Source organism: Elephas maximus, chromosome 18 (assembly GCF_024166365.1).
Source record: "Elephas maximus indicus isolate mEleMax1 chromosome 18, mEleMax1 primary haplotype, whole genome shotgun sequence".
In the NCBI taxonomy this organism is placed as follows: domain Eukaryota; kingdom Metazoa; phylum Chordata; class Mammalia; order Proboscidea; family Elephantidae; genus Elephas; species Elephas maximus.
This window is the reverse complement of record NC_064836.1, coordinates 5,163,993-5,180,947: the sequence shown is the minus strand read 5'-3', so window position 1 is coordinate 5,180,947 and position 16,955 is coordinate 5,163,993. Positions and strand designations below refer to the sequence as shown.

The following is a 16,955-nucleotide window of genomic DNA, read 5'->3' as shown; positions in this document are numbered from 1 at the left end:
TATAGCATTTTAATTATTGCAGTTGCCAGAGTTTACAGATGATAACCAGAGTGTTCACATCATTTGCCCCTAAGTCTCATAGCTGGGTGGTGGCAGAGTGGGCTGGGAACCCATCTCTAATGCTGCCTTAGCTTTCTTGGTACCCAGGCACTGCAGGCGTCAGATGGCTGTAAAGAAAAAGTGCTTCCGCATGTCTTTAAAAATGAGAAGGCCAGTAGGCCTGTACTAACTCCCTACCTAAAACTAAAACAAAAAGTCTCTGCCCTCATGGAAGCATTTTTGTCACATATTAAGTGTCTTCTCAGGCATCCATTTTATGATGCTGATATTTTCATATGTTAGAATTGCTTAGTAACAGCATACTAATAGTGAATGCTGATTGTATGACCTAAAAAGCTCTTCAATAAAATAATTATTCTGTGAATGCAGAAACCTTTTTTGGCCACTACCCTTACCTAGAAAACCTTTATTAACTTATAACCTAATAATGGATTTGCTATTGATTTCTCTGGTTTTTGTCCCATCACAGTATGTTTAATTGCTTGTCTATCTGTTCTCAAGTGTCAGCATCTTAAACATTTTTTTGTCTACTGTGTCCTGCCTTAATATCGGAGCGTTTTGGTTATGCTTAGCATGATGAATAGATTTTTATGTGGAAAAAAATTGGAGTTTTGTTATCCATATGATTCTATAAGATAAAAATAGAATATTTAAATTGGAAAGTACCTTTCCTAAATGTCTGTTTTAAGTTAAGAAAAATATTATATCTGCTCCTCATACTTAAATTTCTAAATCTTCCTTTCATTTAACATGTTGTAACTTTTTATAATAATTTAATTCTAATTATTACCAATTGATTGTTTTCTGTTAATTCTTAGAGATGCAAGTTCCGAGAGAAAAAATGTGTTAGGTAACAGAACACCCTACAAGACAATAGGCTGTGTCCATTATATACTTATACTGAATCCTCAGGGCTATCATTTATTGTAATATCATTAATTCCATTACATTCATTAATTAGCATTTTATGATTTTCAGATGGACAACAAAATGTTGACATTAACAAGAATTAAGAGAAGTGGGGCTTATTCAATTAAGTACTCTAATATGCTTTTCTTGTTTGTTATATAGGAATTGGTTAAACCAACATATTTAGTATTATTAAGCAGTTGCTGATAGTGTCTGCATACTAATTTTTACTTTAAGCAATAAATATCTGAGTTACGGCATGTGTACCCAATATATATGTTTCTTGACATGCATGTGTTTCGTTATATGAATAGATGTATATATCTGTGTGTGCATCCGTTTTAACAGCTAAGTTTTTTTTTTTTTTGTAGTACTTTAGGTGGAAGTTTACAGAACAAACTAGTTTCTCCTTAAACAGTCAGTACACATACTGCTTTATGACAGTGGTTAACAATGCCACAACGTGTCACCACTCTCCCTTCTCAACCCTGGGCTCCCTGTTACCAGCCTTCCTGCTCCCTCCTGCCCTCCAGTCCCCCCCCGGGGCTGGCGCCCCCTTTGGTCCTGTTTTGTTCCGTGGGCCCGTTCAGTCCTCGGCCCAAGGGTGAGCCTCGGGAGTGACCTCATTACTGAGCTGGAAGGGTGTCCGGGGGCCGTACTGTCAGGGTTTCTCTAGTCTCTAACGGCTGAATTTTTTAAGCATTGCTACTTCTGATCACTAATAATATTTATCTTAATTTAATATTTTGCTTGTATTTTTTCTGTAGCTGAAGTTTGATCATTTGGTTTTAGAGTCACGTGTACACTTACTGAAGAGCTGAGCTTCTGGCTCTTCAATTTTTTCCTTGCTACTTTCCAGCCATATTTTTCCCCCAGGATACCAGAATCATGTTTTCTTGTAATACTAATTTTATTTCTTTGAACTGATAGTTATAGTGCTCTGAAATGATAGTCAGTTTGTGGCTAGCAGCTTATTTATAAGTCCCTGGGTGGTACAAATGGTTAATGTGTTTGCCTACTAACCAAAAGATTGGAGGTTCAAGTCTACCCAGAAGCACCATGGAAGAAAGGCCTGGCAGTCTACTTCTAAAAAATCAGCCATTGCAAACTTTATAGACAGCAGTTCTACTCTGACATGCTTGGGGCCATCCTGAGTCAGAATCGGCTCGACAGCAGCTGGTATCAGCTTATTTATAAAAGCATAAAAAACATTCAAATAAAAATTGTCATGCAATCCCCGATTCGAATTATTTTTTTAATTCCGTAGTGCTAACAAACATACAAATGAAGTAAAACAAAATGGAGGCTTTATTATAAGGATATAGGGGCTTCTTAGGACATCCAAGTACAGGAATGTACTTAGGCCTCTGGTGGGATTGGAACTAGGAAATGGAAGAAGCAGTCAGGGAAGGAGATGAGCTGCCTGCCTGCTTGTCTGCCTCTCTCTCTCTCTCTCTCTCTCTCTCTCCTCTCTCTCAGCGGTACCTGGCCTGTTCTGTCTGCGTATCGGTGTATTGTGCATTCTGTACGCTGGCTTTCTCTGCTCTCCTGTGTCTGTGACAAAGACCCTGCAGGCTTTCAGTTCAAGTAGCCACAAAAAATGGACTACAGTTCCTGAGTCCAAAATCCAGAGGGGAGAGGGAGAAGAAGAAATAGTATATAAGGGTAACTAAGAAAACTGGCAGAGGCCGAAGTGACCACAGTTAATCAAGTTGATAACTGAACTTGGCTTTGCAAAATTTGCTTTTATGCGGAAGGATTTCCACCATCAGAAATAACCATCCTTCTCCAGCTTAGGAGAAAGAAAACGTCTCATTCAACATTAAATCCTCTTTGTTGAATAGACTTGTTGAAAAGACTCACTACCAGCGAATGGAAGGCTGCCACCTATTGGGCCACTAATACCTGATTGTGGAAAATCGTCAACGTTTACTTCAGTATTCCTTTGTTGCTGAGTTTCTTGGTCCTTTTCCCCACTTATCCAGCCAGCTCTAAAAGTAGTTTCTACTCCACCTGCCGTGTGCTGGGGGATTATTTACTTTTAAGGACCTGAATGTCAATTCAAGATGTTTATTTATACGCAGTCTGCTCTTCCATCTGTGTGCCTGCTCATTGTGCTTCCTGTGTGTTGCCATTTTCTGCTTCCCTTGCCCCAATTCAGAACTTGCTGCTCTTCAAGTGAGGCAACCACTAGAAACGGACTATCATTCCTGAATCATAAATCTATGTTTCTTTTGGAAGAATGTAATTAGCACACTTGTATCAGGCATTAATCTTGGTTCCATCAACTCAAGCCAAAGAAGAAGGCAGAGTACCATATTACTAAGGACACCAGGAGGGTGGTAGGGGTAAGTCGGGGGCAGTTATCAGAGAAAGGGTTTTATGGGCTGTGACAATGTCTCAAGTGATATCTACCAATTCTAATTACCTCATAATATTATTTGACAAAAAGTCATCTTTGCAAAAAATCTGTATTTTTAAGTACTTGGAGGCTGGATCCTCGTATCACAAACCTGAAGCTTCGTAAGTTTAAGGTCAGCCTATCCATATGTGTTGTGGGATAATTCACCTTTGCATTTTGGGTGAGGAAATCAAGAGGGAGCAGCCTTTTCTTTGTGGACCAGTATCTTGGAAACTTGCTTGGTTCACATTTTGGAAATAATCCAGTCTCATTACTTTTCATCAAAATATGACCCCAGTGTGTTATGGAAGATACAGAAAGCTGATGGTAGAGCAGTGAGCATATTGATTTGTGATAATTGCCAGATCAATGAGTATTCTTACCCCCAACTCTCCAAGTGTAATAATAATAAGATCTGTGCATATTATGACTTTCAATTAAATATGTAAGTATTTCAAGAAATAGTTATGTGTGGTTAAAGGCAAGATCTAGATATCAATAAATATGTCAGAGAAACTAGTATTTGTTTATTTATATTCCACCTATTTCCAAAAATAGTTTGACAACTTCAAAAAGTATTAGAATAAAGAATAAAATTTGTTTCAATTAGTTAAGATTTAAGACAGAGAGAAAGTAAGTGTCACAGGTAGCTGGTAGGTGCATTCTCTTGCCTAGCAAGCCAAATAGAAAAACACAGCTGCATGATTCACGATGCCAAAGGTTAAAAAAACAAAAACTTGCTCGGGAGGTACACAGATACTCTGAGAAAGAGGAATGGGGCTAGGTATTGAAGATCCACAGCTGAAGTCAGTGTCACAAGAGCTCACAGTTTACTGGAAGGACCTAATAGAGGCAAGGATCTTTGTTTCATGAGACAGAAGTTTGATTTTCTTTATTTGGTCTCTTCTGTGCATGTTCTACTGTTGGAAATGTTCAGGTTCGTTAATACCGCTCTAAAGACAGCTTAGTGTCCTAGCCCCACTGCCTTAGCACTCATAAGAGAGTTGTGCCACTTTTACAAAAAGCAAACAAAACAGAAAACGGGCTACAAGTGGAAGTAAGCTTAGAATACACTGTTTTCTTCCTTGTGTAAAGCTCACTGAGCTAGCAGAGTAACGTCTCTTTCTAATGTTCAAACCAAAACCAAACCAAACCAAACCGGTTGCCGTCCAGTAGATTCCAACTCATAGTGACTCTACCAGCCTCTCAGTAATGCCTCAAAAGGAGCCTTGCTCTGGGCTCCATCTTATATTAAAATAACCAAACTTTTTTAAAGATTTGCCATATGGTGAATTGCATTACCTAGAGCAATATTCGGTAGGGGCCTATAGGATGTGGTGATGCAGATAATTTCGATGTTCTTACTGTTATTTTCTAAACCTCAATTTTGATAAAGCTGAAGTCATATAAATGTGTACCAGAGTAGCCTTGGAAAACATGGGGAAGAAGGAAGATACAGTTCCTTGATAACAGTGAGACTGTCTGTATATATTCATGTATGTAAACTCCCAACAATCCATTTAGAGTGGGTAGTTTTCACATTTAGAAATAGAGGGACAAACAGATTAAAAAATGTGCCCGAAGTTCTATAGGTAATTAGTAGCTGAATAGGGATTCGAAATCAGACAAATTGACCCTAGAACTTTAAATACTTAACTACTATTTTAGGGTACATTTCTGGGGGCTGGGGTGCTTATAGAAGACAGCAGTTAAAGACAAGGGCATGGAATTTAGAGCCAGATACACCTTGATTTTGAAAAAGGTACTAGTATTTTGCATCGAGCAAAATATAACATCCCCAAACCTTGCTTTGTGCATCGGCAAAATGATAAGAGCAATACGTTTTCCTGGGCTGCTGTAGACATCATAGGTAATGCATATACAATATCTGCCACGTAATAGGCACTCAATTATTGGTAGATATTCATATATACATATACACATATATTAAGCTTCAGATCTTTTATAGCAGTGGCACCATCTGATGTTGTCTCTTGGTAGTTACTGCTCAGAGTCACTAATGAACCCCTAGTCACTAAAGTAGTGGGGGCCCTAAAATTACCCATCTTCATTCTAAGTAGGCATGGCTTTAGATTCCAGTCTGTGGCTTAGAAAAAACATATATAGCTTGTTGTACCGAAAAATCCCTTGATTTATCAGACCTCTGCTATGTCATTTTATTGTCAATAAAATTATCTAAATAAAGAAGGTGGACTGCACTCATTCCAGGCCTAGCTCTGTAGATTGTCAATTTGAGAAGCCTGATCTCAGCTATGAAAAGAACTTCCCTTTGCATTGCTAGGCTTATCAGTGAAAGACTTTATTTTATGTCTCTCAAAAGATGAAAATGAGATTATGATAATTTGAATTTCAAGAGTATATTTTAAAGTTAGAAAAATATGTAAAGTTTTATAATCTGGAAACTGTAGAATAGAACAAAAATCTAAATATGTCTTATTTTAAACCTGTGTTCCATAACTTAACTTATTTTTGGAATAGATTGTGAATCTACAATCCACCTCAACAAATAGTAGTTTGTGTGCTGGTGTGTTAATTAGTATGGTTATTTCCCGTTTTGTTGATGAGGCTTAAATAAATGTCAAGGGTACTGGCATGGAGATCTCCCAATTAGGCTTCACATTTGTAAAGCCCAACCCTTTTCACTTTTGTGTGAAGATGACAGTTCCAACAGCAGCCCCGGCCTAACAGGACTCCAGGGAAAGGATCTTCCTCCGGTTTTATTGAAAACAAGGCCTTAGCAAGTCCAGTGAGAATACTGCCACTGGTCACAGTACAGAACAGTTTTAATCCTATGTACTTACTTCTTCCATCAATTTTATTTTAAAATAGAATACTGAAGACTTAATGATTACTGTTTAGATCATTAAGTCTGTCATTGAAGTTACGTTCTAAAATATTTTGCCTTTGAAAATTCGTATTGGAATTTTCTGTTCCAAGAATAAGAAATTTCCTTTAAATAATATGTAAAACTTATATAAATCTAAGATACTGTCCCATCTTTAATACTGTTAGCCATTCTTGGCTTAGTCTAAGCAGTGAGGGTGTGGATGTATCTGTGTGTCTGCATGACACACACTCACACACTCACACACACATCAACTGGACTAGTGAACGAGCAGGGAGCTTAGTTGTACTGCAGGTCGACATTAACAGATGGATGGCCCTAAGCAAGGCAAAACCACCACAACAAAATCTGGTGGAAGTGGAGGATTGAAGCTTTCTATTGTTAAACCCTATTAAAACCCTGGCGCACATATCACTCTTAACTATTTCATGTCTGGGACAAATAGCAATCCACTCACATTTTCAACCTGTTCTATTAATTATGTAAAAGCAGCATCAGAAAATATGAATTGAAGGTTATTTTTCCAATATAATATGGTATAAAACAGTGTGCCTGTTCATAAATGCCCCTTCTTGGAATGTAGTCAAGACTTTAACCCAAATACACTGTTTGCAAATAGAAAGATGTTTAATAGTCATAATTGCTGTTAATAAGACCAAACGCTATTAAACTGTGGTTATTTATTCTCTTTCTTTAAATATATTACCATGTAGATTAGCAGTTTGAGAATAAATAGTTATCTTTTGAATGCACAATAAAGAAGATGTTTTCGCCCTTGATTGATCTATGTGATTTTCTTTTTTACCCATTATACAAGGCGATATGCACACTTAAAATACAACTTTGCTATCTGTTTCATTTCTTATATATTTAATGGCTTATAAATCATTCTAATGAATTTATGGAATATAGCACAACAGCTATCAGCTCATTTTATAACTGGTGAGTAATGTACTTTCATCTTTAATGAACATTCTCACAAGTTATATGTACCTTTTGGCACACAGAGACTTGCCAGTCAAGTATTTTGAAACCAGGTTTTGGGTGAATGGGGATTTAAGAGAAATGCCAATATGTTAGTGTCTTTAAGAAAAATATGAGCAATCAGATGGCTTATGTTAAGATAATAAATCTCATATTTTAAAATGTTTGCAAACAAAATTAAGTTTTCATGAAATTTATGAGATAAAAACTTAGATTGTCTAAATTACGTTCTTCCCCAGCGTAATAAATGATGCTATACTCAGAATGTTCTAGTAGGGTTTCGGTTATAGTATTGTGTTTATGACACACTTTTCTTTGTAGGAACTCAGTAGGTTCTGGGAATAAAATGAATTTAAAGATAGTGATTCTTGCTCAGGTGATAAATCTCAGAAAATGGCACACTTGTTAGGATCTTTGGAAAAATACAGTCCATTGAACAGCTTTGTTCTGTTGGCCAGGAAAGAAATGTCATAGTCCTTGTTTTGGGGGACATAGCCACTTACTTCTCCTGAGCAAGAAAAAGTGATTGTAAATTGCAAGATAAGAAAATCTTGGCCTGAGGGGGAAAATGTGTATGGGAGGAGGAGGCCCAGGTAATTGGAAATAATGCTGAATGTAGATTTTATAAAATAATAAAAATAAGTTTAACCAAGTCATGATTTTAAAAAAACCTTAAATTTTGTATTTTGTATTTTGTGCACTTTGTTTAATTTGGCTCAATATTGAGAGCAGTATTATTATGATCTAGCTATTTTTTTTTTTTTAAAGTGTGTTAAGGGATAAGGAAATCTGTTGGAAAGCTTCTAATGGTAAAATTTTTTTGAAATAAATTAATGTGTTCCTATTAACAGATGCCTTTTTTATGTAAAAATACTACCTATATGAAAACATATTTGAGAAGTCTTCAATCCAAGGCCACTGTTTTACATAGGCTATATCTAATCTAACTGAAACTAACGTCATAATTATAAACTTGGTATTTTTAGTCCACTTTGAAAAATATGGATACCGTGTTGTTATTTTGAAAGCAAGTTATTTTCTCTGCAGTTTCTCTGTTGAAATGATACTAATTTCCAAGATGTCGAATTTCATTAATAGTTAAATCTGTGGGAAAAAAAAATCACAATATGGATTACAACAGTGCCCTCTAGTGGAAATTATATAATACTTTCCTTCCATGAAAGAGGAAGGTTACACAAAACAAAATTTACAGCACATGGAATACACATTGAGGCATTTATATTGTCATAAAATTGTTCCAGAACATTATTCTATCAGAGAAATGATTCAAAACCAAGTCCTCCTTTCAGTAACTGTGACTGGGACTTTATTTTAAAAATATTTAGCTCTGCCGAACAATACCTCCCAAAAACAAACAAGCAAAAAGAAAAAAAAAATCATTGCCATTTAGCATTGAGTCAATTCCAATTCATAGAGACCCTATACCTAGTATATTGAAAAGACATAATGGAAGCTAATCTTACTTAGGCGAACACTTTTAGTGTATAGTCTGAGATGTTTTTAAGTTGACAAGTACCTATTCGATGTTAGAATTTTACTCTTCAGATTTATTGCCACAAATGGCTATGCCATTTATTACAAAGTCTTGAAACAAAAACACAGCTATTCATTTTTTCTGTTTAGTAAATTTAATGAATATTACCATTCTAGACTTTATATCAGTAATCGCATCACTAGTATCTTTCCTCGCTATTTTCTGTCCTGTTTAACTTTGTGAGGTTTTTTTCCTGTTACCTTATTGACTATTGTAAGCACTTTTGTTGAGATTTACAATAGCTCTGTATGCCAAAAAAAAACCCAGTAAAAAAAAAAAAGTACCCAGTTTTTATAGACAAATTCTTATTTTCTCCCAGCGACATAGGAAAAAGAAATAACTATTTTCTTCCTATTTTGAGTATAGAACTGCTTGTAAAGTTGGTCAGAGATCAATGCTAGTGTTGAAAGGAAAAACCAGCCTTTTTTTTTTTTTTTGTAGGGGTTACACCACTGCCTGTTAGTGTCCCTCAGGGGAGAAATTGCCAGAAATGTCAACAGATATGTAACTATTGGAGTATAATAGAATCTTTTTATAATTTGATCTCGATTTATATATCCTACATACTGTTGTATTTCCTGTGACATAAAATTACTATAACAATTTCCAAAGGTCTTAAAAAGTTAGCCTGTGCCTCCATACCGATTAGAAAATTGGATTGCTATGTTTGCAGCCTTCTCAAGAAGTTTTTAATGACTTTTCTAACATTGAGTGTAATACTGGTCATTTCACAGAAGTTCATTTCCCCTTTGCCTTTTTATCAGTATCTTTTACATTTTTTTACATTTATAATGTAAACACTTTTGAAAACTGTTTTTATTCTGAAACTAAAATATAATTGCTATTTGTATTAAGGATTTTGGCTACATCCAATACAGAAACCATTTTAAGACTTTCTACTTATATGTGTGTGCATATACATACACATATACACACATACACACATTTATGCTTGCCATATGTTGATATGGTAAACCTGAGAAATAAAGCCTAGCTATATTTATTTTGCAAATCAGATACTTATGTACTTTAGTTGTGTACTTGGTACAATTTATTAAGATGGTTGGAAATAAGCTGGTTCTGCTCACTGATGCTGACTTTTTAATTGTTTATCCTAGCTAGAAAAGTCATCTCCACATCAGTTAGTAAGGGGAACCAAATCCTGTGTTTTATTGAAACTTAGAGTGGATTCCTTTTGTTTTAAGAAACCTTTTTAAATGTTGAAATATTGAAACCCTGTCAGCAAAAGTAAAATTGCAAGTAGCTTGCTATTTATCACAGGGCTATTTATTTATTTAGCTTTGATTTTACAGTGATCAATATTCTCTTGGCCTGGAAAAGTTACTGCAAAGCTTTGGTAAAGTTTGCATTCTTGAATATTAAAGACCAGAAAAAATAATGAAACAATGTATTTTAAATATTTACAATTAATATAATTACTTAGCACATGAACAGCTCTTAAAAATTGGCTTAGCGGTATTAATCAGTTCACAGCCATAATGCGTATAAATGTGGGTGAATAGTGAGACCTTCTGTGAATACGTGGCTTTCTTTCCACCTATTAGCAGACTTCAGCGAGAGACAGTCTTTTAGAATGCCTAGTAGAGTGTCACTATCGGATTGGTTTTTATATAGTCTGCAATCATCACTGAACAAAGGAGTTTAAAGTACTATGTTTCTGGGATGAGTTTGATACGGTATTTTGCCAAAATCAACTTTATAATCTGTGTTCAGTAACAGGACTCTGTAAGGGGTCAATTCTAAGGTCCCTTTACCTTGATTTGCATTACTTAGAGTAAACCTGATTTTCCTCATTTGAAATACCTTTGCGTCCAGTGAAGTTCAGAAGGAGTCAGAGACTTCAAATTGAACATACGTTTCCCAGGAAATGTGATCTTCTGGGGCTGGTGTAAATACCTACTGGGAAATCCATCGTGGGAATGTGGGATACCAAACATCCTTTCATTTGGGCATTTAAGTAGCTTTTCTATACCTAATGACTGTCATGATTGCATAAGCTGATACTTGGATTAGTAACCTAGCATCACAGCAACAGACAACTACTTTTCAATGGCCTCATAAAATTTATTCAACCTTTCTAATATTTTCTCTCCAACATTTAATACGTTAGTCAAATTCCAGAATCGACCCCAACTTAATATTAATTAAAATAAGCTTTCATTAATGTTTCTAGTGGTAAAATGTGGACCAAATGGACAACCCCACAATGGAGATTCTAAATCAGTTCAGCAAAAACGACCTGAATAGCTACTGTGTGCTCAGTCATGTACCTCTTTGGAACACCTGCTGTGTGTTAGACCTGCTGGCCAGTAGCTTTCAAGATCACTTACCTCCTCTTAACCTCTTAAGGCCCACCAATTACAAATCCAGAAAGACTCTTCTTTCATTGACCTTTATAGCCATCCCTTCCCTCTTTTCAGTTCTTAACTATCACCCTCATCAGTTAATAGAAAGGCCTCATGTGGGAGCATTAAGATCTTAGGCTTTGGAGTATAACAAACCTGGATGGGAACAGCAGCTCTGCCGCTTGCATGGTATGTGAACATGAGCAACCTTTTTAGCCCCTCTAAGCCTCTTCGCCGTCATATCTATACAATGGTGATAATAATGTCCAGCCCTATATCATTATTGTGAAGATTAGGGTTAGTGTAGTGATGGGATGAGTTCTTCCAACACTGACTAAAGTTTAATAAGTATTAGATAATACTGTTTAATTCTATCAGCTACAACCACCACCACCATAAAAATTCGTTTAATACCTGCTATGTGTAAGGAGCAGAATGAATTAGACTGGTTGATAGTCTCCCACAGCCCTTGGATGATCTGTTCCATTTTTTTGTTATTTTCTGCTCTCTTTTTTTGCAGATGTGTTTCAGCTTGGATAATTTTTACTGACTTGTCTTGAAATTCACTGATTCTTTCCTCAGTCTGCTGATAAACCCATCAAAAAAATTATTCCTCTCTTTTATCATAGTTTTATTTCTAGCATTTCCATTTGACTCTTTTTAATAGATTCCATGTCTCTGCTGAAAATCTCCATCTATTCATGTGTGTTGTTCATCCTTTTTTTGTCTGTCTCGTAATTCTTCTTAAAAACTTTTTATAGTTTTTTTTTATTGTTGTGGTTGAGAATATATACTGCAGAACATACCCCAATATAACAATTTCTACTTTTTTTTTACATGTATAACCCATGCTACAACACGTATGTCTTGTAATTTTTCATTGCATGTTGAACACCATGTGTAGAAGAGCACTAGAGTGTGAGGTAAAGAGCATGTATATGCAGGAAAGGGAAAGGCTCTTCTGTAATGCTGTTAGTGTGAGAGATTGAGTCAATCTATTCAGGACTTCAGTTGGGTTTGGAATTTGTTGTTGTTACCATTACCTTCAGTGTGCCACAGGATTCAAATTCTTCCTGCAGTGGGCTACTATTACCTTGTGCTTCGAGTGGAGCCGGGGGTACTGGACGGCTTTTCTCAGTGTTCTTACTTCACCCTCAACTCCCAGCAGCCCCTGTACGCCTGAGCCAACCAAGTACAGGGTCTCTCTCAATGTTTTTGCCCTTGCACTAGCCTCGTGGGCTTTGTGTTCTGGTTTAGCTTTGATCCTAGGCAGACCCTGCACCCCTGGGTCTTAGCTGTAGGGCTCTCAGTATCCCTCTTCTTCCTCCCCATGGTAGCCAAGCTTCCTTCTGTCTGTGGGTCTTGGGCAAACAAGCATCTTCTGCCCCTCCACCAGTGGCAATAGACCTGGGCATGGCAGCAGTTAAGCTCCTGTGCCCAAGAGGGTTTCCTGCCCCTCCCCTTGGGCAGGGAGTTTTTGTTTCCACTTCTCTCCCAGCAGCAGTGGACCTTTGCCTATGTTTTGGGGGACAGGAAAGTTTCCTACTAGCTCAGAAGCAAATGAATTTTTCTTCTACCTCTCCTCCAGTAGTCTCGGAAGAGAGAGTTTGCTGACCCTCTGCTGGCTTTCATGTCCTTTGAATAAGTGTTGTAAAAAGTGGGTGGGCTTTGTGTTTGTCCCCTGCAGCAGCCTGTCACCCCCTGCAGGCCTGCACCTCTAAGGGGAGCTCTTCTCAGCCTCCAGTCCTGCCCCCAATCCTTCTCATGAGCGCGCAGGGTGGTAGGGTTGCCAGGTATAGTAAATGAATATATAGGATTTTATCTATGGAAAAGAGCTCACACATGAGTGCAAACTCCCCTTGCATCTCAGAGTCCTAGCATTCCAAACCACGTATTAGGCTATACTTGACCTTAACACTGTATTAAAATTTTAGCAGATTTCTTACCTCTTTTCCTGTGCTTTGCCAAGGGTGAAACAGATTCTATGTCCCATCAGGGAATTCAGTTTACTTTGTTGCCTTGCAACCCAGCTTTCTGATAGGCTCAATAAAAAAATAGGATTCTTTTTCCCATTGTTAGAATGGGAACAATATTCTCTTCCAGCTTTCTACATCCTAAGTTGAAGAGGACTTAGAGCAAAATAAATTAAAAGATACATTTCTTGGTCTCAAGGTCTTGGTTTGACAGGAGTGTACTTAAAATGTAGCAGCACATTTACAAGGAAATCAAGTATCAGGTGACAGCTGAATAAAGCTGACAAAGAGTATGAAATCACTGTGGATGGAGAATTAGTAAAGGGACGGTGGATGTATCTGGACCACTGCAAAGTCTGCCCTATTGACCTAGCCTCACTGTAGCACTCACCTGGTCAAGAATATAATTTTGATGCTTTTATAAAATCTGTTTCCTTAGCATAATACCAGCTCTTCATCACCTAAATTCATCAGGCTTCACCAAATACCTATCTTGTTAAGGTGTCGATTTTGCCCTGACAGGAAAATTTCTTTTCGGTATCTTCGGCCAAGTGTGCCAGTCTCTTGTCTCTTCCCCCTGCCATTTCACCTGCCAGCAGCATTGGCAGTCTCCATCATTCCGTAACTACCGCCTGCCTTAAAAATGAGGTTTCTAAAATGTCTTTCTCAGCCTAATTCCTGGATATTTACTTCTCTTGGGTCTCTAAGGATTTACTTCTGTAGCATAGTTATAATGAAATGAGCTCTGTTCATGGAGTCAGAACACCTGGGCACAAAAAAAGTGCCCTTATTTTGTCTTAGCTCTGTCACTTACTATTTGTCTAATCTTGCTTTCAGCTTCATTAAGCTTTCAGCTCCCTAATGTGTAAATTAGGGAAAATGTTCACCATAATTTGTGGTAAAGTGAGTGTTTAAATGAAATAAGATACAGTATATAAAACATCTAATGCCCTGAGGTAAATTGACCATGAGGAAGTCGCTTAACTCTATGTATAACACTTCTGGACTTCAGTTGCTCCAACTCTAAAAATGGACAGAGGCAGACTGTACCAACTTTTAAAACTTCATATACTAAAAGCATCTTCATTTTATGCTTTCTAAAAAATGGTATTTTCCCATTCATCTGCCTATGTTCCCTATTTTACCCCCTCCCCCTTAAAAATCCCTTATGAATTCAAACTTACCCAACATTTTGCCTTATTAGTGTCCACCTGCCATCTAGTGATCAAAGGGTGACTGCAAGATTAGCAGGCTTCGTGTGAACTAGGGCGATGAGTTTCACCAGCCTTCTGTCCGATAACACCTTCGGAAAACCATCGTAGTGAAAAGAAAGGAAGCATTTATCTTCTCTATTGTAGCGAAACCAAACTTATTTCTTGAAGTCTCTACAAACATGTAGTTTTGTAACTTGAAGGCTCTTCTGTCACTTTATTGTTTGCTTGTAGTTTTCCTTTCGCTTTTCCTTCTCCACCAGTTCATTCACTTTATTTCATTCAGTATCTAGCTGTAGGTTCAGATTTTTTTTTTAATAAGTTTCATTCCATAGTGATAACCTTTCTTAATTTAGTGTTTTTACCTATTATAAACAAGCATCCCTTGCTCTATGAGTGCTCTCTCTGAACTTGCGCACATACTAGCTGTGTACTTTGCATTTGTCATTTGCTATGGAAACAGAGTTTCATTTTACAATTTTATGTGTTTAGAACCGGGTAGGAGTCTGATTGAGAATGTGTGACCATCAGTCAGTCCCCTGTCTCATTTTTAATTGTTTGTATCTGAGTGATATAGCACTATGCTTGTTTCGCTTTTTATTTTTCATGCATAAAAAACTGCCCTTATTTTGTGTAGTACTGGTTCCCAAGAGAGTTGTAAGTCTTAACAGTTATTTGCATTATTTTGCACAGACACTGGAAACTTGTGAAATTGCCAATGCTGATGTAGCTGCAAGGAGCCCCGGTGGCACAGTGGTTAAAGTGCTCAGCTGTTAACCGAAAGGCCCGAGGTTGGAACCCACCAGCCGCTCCATGGGAGAAGGATGTGGCAATCAGCTTCCATAAAGATTACAGCCTTGGAAACCCCATGGAGCAGTTCTACTCTGTCCTATAGGGTCGCTGTGAGTCGGAATCGATTCAACGGCAGCGAGTTCGGTTTTGGTTTTAATGTAGCTACGCCAGTCTCTACACTTCAGAAACTTCCATACCTCCTTACTTATTTCCAGAATTTACCATTAATTAGAGTAGGTGATTACAATTCTATATCGTTGATATTATTAGCCTGCTGACTGGACCTATTTCATTATTAGGAATATTATAATTTGACATTAATTATGATGACTATTGATGGTTGTTTGCGTAAGTTTTCATCTATGATCAAAAAGCTTGTGTTCAGTTGTATTCATATAATGAAGAATAACAATTTTTGTTTTGTTTTTTGTCTATACCTACTTGATTGCCTTCAGTATCTTAGCATTTTTACCTTGTTATGCGTGTAGGTTTTAAGCGTCTTGAGAAAAGGGAACATCTTTTTCATTTCTTTTGTACGCCTCACAGTGCAGAAGACAGCATGTATACATTAGGAGCTTAATGGATGTGTGTGGAATGAAGAGAGAGGCTAAGAACTCAAGAAAAATGGGATGTAGCTCTGCCTTATTTCAGGGGGGGTATGCAGTAGCAGTAGGTTCTCTCAGTAGGTTCTCACTAAATATTTGGTGAAGGGGAGAAAAAAAGATTCCATTGCTTTCTGTTGGCCTCCATTATCAGGGATTACAAGTCTAAGGTCTAACTCCTGCTTACCCCCTACCCCCAGTTCTCATCTCCCATCCTTTCCTGCTACATATCCCATCTTCTCCACCTCTTTCTATCAATTTAAATTTACCTAGCTTTTTGCCTTCGTGGTATATCTCTGCATTCTAGTGATTCAAAGGGTAACTGCAAGATTAGTGGTTTCCTTAAAGAACTCTGTATACAAACAGAGGATTCTGACCCACGGTGTACCAGGAGTTGTCTTTTGATCCCTTGTATCGGCCCTGATCTTACTATCCCAGGACCTTTGCACAGGGCCTCTTATCATCATCTTCCTAACACCTACTAACCTTTCAGAGCTCAGCTCAAACATCTTTCAAGGGTCTGAAACCATAACCATCTTGACCTCCCTGAGTAGGTCAAATTCCCGTTCACTGCTTTTATAGCAGCCATCCTTAAGTACAACTTTTCATAATTTTATGCTTGGTTATAGGATTATTCAGTTTAACTCATATTTGTTTCCGACTCATAGCAATCCTATAGGACAGAGTAGAACTGCCCCATAGAGTTTCCAAGGAGCACCTGGTGGATTCGAACTGCAGACCTTTTGGTTAGCAGCCGAACGCTTAACCACTACACTGCCAGTGCACCAGCAGGAACACACAAAGGGTCACATAAATTGATTGGTGAGTGAGGGAGTATTTCCTGAAAGGGGCACTTTTGAGCCAAGGAATGAAAAAGAGGGAGGGAATCAGGGAGGGGGAGATCTGGTAGACACTTATGCACAAGTGTAGGGCTGAGACAGAAGACATTAGGAAGCACTCCAAAAAAGACAGATGGTTTGGTAGTTTTGAAGCAAACATCTATATGACAGGTGAAGCCTCCAGAGAGGCAAGCTTAGCCATCTCCCTCTGGGCAAAGGTAAGGAGTATTTTCTGCAGTCTACTCCAATTACCCATAAAAGACTTCTACTTATAAAAATCGTGACCAGGTACTTTTCCCCTGTGTTGTATATTCCAGGCATGATGGAAGTAATCCTTTATTTCTCCTGAATACACGGTATCTCAGAGTCCTAGTCTGCTGGGTTCATACAAGCTCAG

At 37.5% G+C, this 16,955-nt stretch overlaps 1 protein-coding gene across 12 annotated transcripts in view; it reads left to right on the top strand.

Annotated features, from left to right (window-relative positions):
- Positions 1-16,955, top strand: part of DENND1B (DENN domain containing 1B) — a 306,443-nt gene that overhangs the window by 277,414 nt on the left and 12,074 nt on the right. The window lies entirely within an intron of this gene.